The following is a 2,257-nucleotide window of genomic DNA, read 5'->3' on the forward strand; positions in this document are numbered from 1 at the left end:
TACCCTATTACCGCTAACTACAGTTGTTTAGGGATTAAATTTGCGTGACCCACGACATCACGTCAAATTTTGGCGCCGTTGCCGGGGAGTAGTGCGCAACGTGTGTTAGTTTAATAGTTTTGTTTGTTATTTTCGGGTTTACGCTGGTTGTGTTTAGTGTGCAGGTACTTCAGGTGTATGCATACTAGAGGCTCTCAAAGGTCATCACCGCTATCGTTTGATCCGGAAATTGAAAGAACGCTAAGACAAAACCGAGTTTTAGTGAGAGAAAACAAAATCATTGGTTCACCTACTTCACCCATTACACCGAGAAACATCATGGCTGATTCTCAGATTCCACCTACAACCAGTCAAACAACCTCATCTTTTATACCTACTTCCACCCAACCATCACCAAACACTACATTACCTAATACCACTGTTGGATTTACACCAACCAATTCCACTCAACCAATCTCCACTCAAAATGAGCCTACCATCACTTACGATCCATCCACCACAATTCCACCATTATCTCACTTCTTTCCCCCAACTACGGGTCAATCATCATCTACCTTCACAATTGCACCCAATTCAACTGTTGTGCATACTACTTCATCTTTTAGACCACAACAACAACAGTCGGGTTTTCAGTATTCGACCATTCCATTTGGGCAAACTTCAGGAATTCAAGGGGGTGGTTATGATGAGGGATTCGAAGACTTTGAGGGGTATGAAGATGATGGGTACGGTTATGGAGATTATGGTGATCAAGGGAATTTTGGGTATGTTCAAAGTCAATCTCAAGGGATGGCGAGTGTTGGTGGAATGCAACAACAACAACTTATACCGCAACACATTCGGCCAAGACCACAAGGGCCAACAATCCAACAACCTACTCCATTGCAACAAGTTAGGCCACAACATGTATATCCACAATTTCAAAGGCCAAATCAATACCCACCGATGCCCCAACAACCAATTGCACCACAAGGGCCTATACCAAGACCAATGGGTCCTATTCGTCCAAGGGGTCGATTGGGTGTTCCAAGAAGGCATCTTAGGGAACAAGCAAGGGGAATAGAGGCACATTTCAGGCCAATCATTACTCAAAACCCTTCACCGGTGGTTATCCCTCACAATAACCAAGGGAGAACTTTTGAAGTAAGAACAAACTCGTTGCAAAGTTTACCGAAGTACAAAGGGTTAGCAACGGAGGAGCCGTATTTCCATCTAGAGGCCTATGACTCAATTTGTAACACTTTTGGGAGTCAAGGTTTTTCGGCCGATGAAGTCAAGTTAGTCTTATTTCAGTTTTCTTTGGAGGATAAGGCAAAGAAGTGGTTCTACACTTTGCCTTCAGCATCAATATATACATGGGGGGAGATGCAACAAACCTTTTTGGATGAATTCTACACCGCCCAAAAGACCAATGATGCGCGGAAGGGGTTGAGAAGCTTTCAACAACAACATGGTGAGATGTTTCACGAGGCGTTTGAGCGTTTCAACATGATGATTAAAAACTGCCCTCATCATGGAATTGAGTTATGGGAGTTGATGAACGCCTTTCATGAGGGGTTGAGTGCCGAAGACGCACGTGATCTAATGTCTATCACCGGAGGGACGTTTGGAACGAATTATGAGAATGAAGATTGGGAGTTTTTGGAAAGCATGGCAACTACATCAAAAAGGAAGGCCCAAGCTTCAAGGAGAGCCCGACCAACCACTAACCGACCACAAGTGCACGCCATAGATGATGGTAATGTTCAAACCACTAATCAAATATATAATGTGTGTGCTATGTGTAATGAGATAGGTCATGCGGCTGCAAATTGCCAAGGAATGGTGGAAGGGCAATATGAAGAGGTGCATGCGATTCAAGGTCAAGGTCAAGGAGTGGGTGGTAGAAATTACAACAATATGAATTCTAACACTTACCACCCCGGGTTGAGGAACCATCCGAATTTTCGTTATGGGAACTCTTCAAATCAAGCTAACCCGAATTTCCAAGGAAACCAAGGATTTCAAAGGCAATATCAAACGGGTCAAAGCTTTTCGGGTGGAAATGAGATGATAGAGATGTTGAAGGCGATGCAAAGTGAAATGCAACGAATGAACCAACGTGATGAGGCTCGGATGCAAAAGGACGAGGTTCGTGACAAAAGCATCCAATCGTTGACCACTCAAATGGGTCAACTTGCGAGTGACGTGGCGATTTTAAAGAAAGCAAAAGGCCAGCTACCGAGTGATACGGTGCCAAATCCCAAGAACATAAAAA

General features: G+C 43.9%; 1 non-coding gene across 1 annotated transcript; it reads right to left on the bottom strand.

The window, feature by feature from the left end:
- Nucleotides 1-1,414: 1,414 nt before the first annotated feature.
- On the bottom strand, nt 1,415-1,520 carry LOC118489944. Its single transcript, XR_004887955.1, has one exon. It is a non-coding gene; the product is annotated as a small nucleolar RNA R71 (small nucleolar RNA).
- Nucleotides 1,521-2,257: the final 737 nt, after the last annotated feature.

The sequence above is a fragment of the Helianthus annuus genome, chromosome 2 (assembly GCF_002127325.2).
Source record: "Helianthus annuus cultivar XRQ/B chromosome 2, HanXRQr2.0-SUNRISE, whole genome shotgun sequence".
In the NCBI taxonomy this organism is placed as follows: Eukaryota; Viridiplantae; Streptophyta; class Magnoliopsida; order Asterales; family Asteraceae; genus Helianthus; species Helianthus annuus.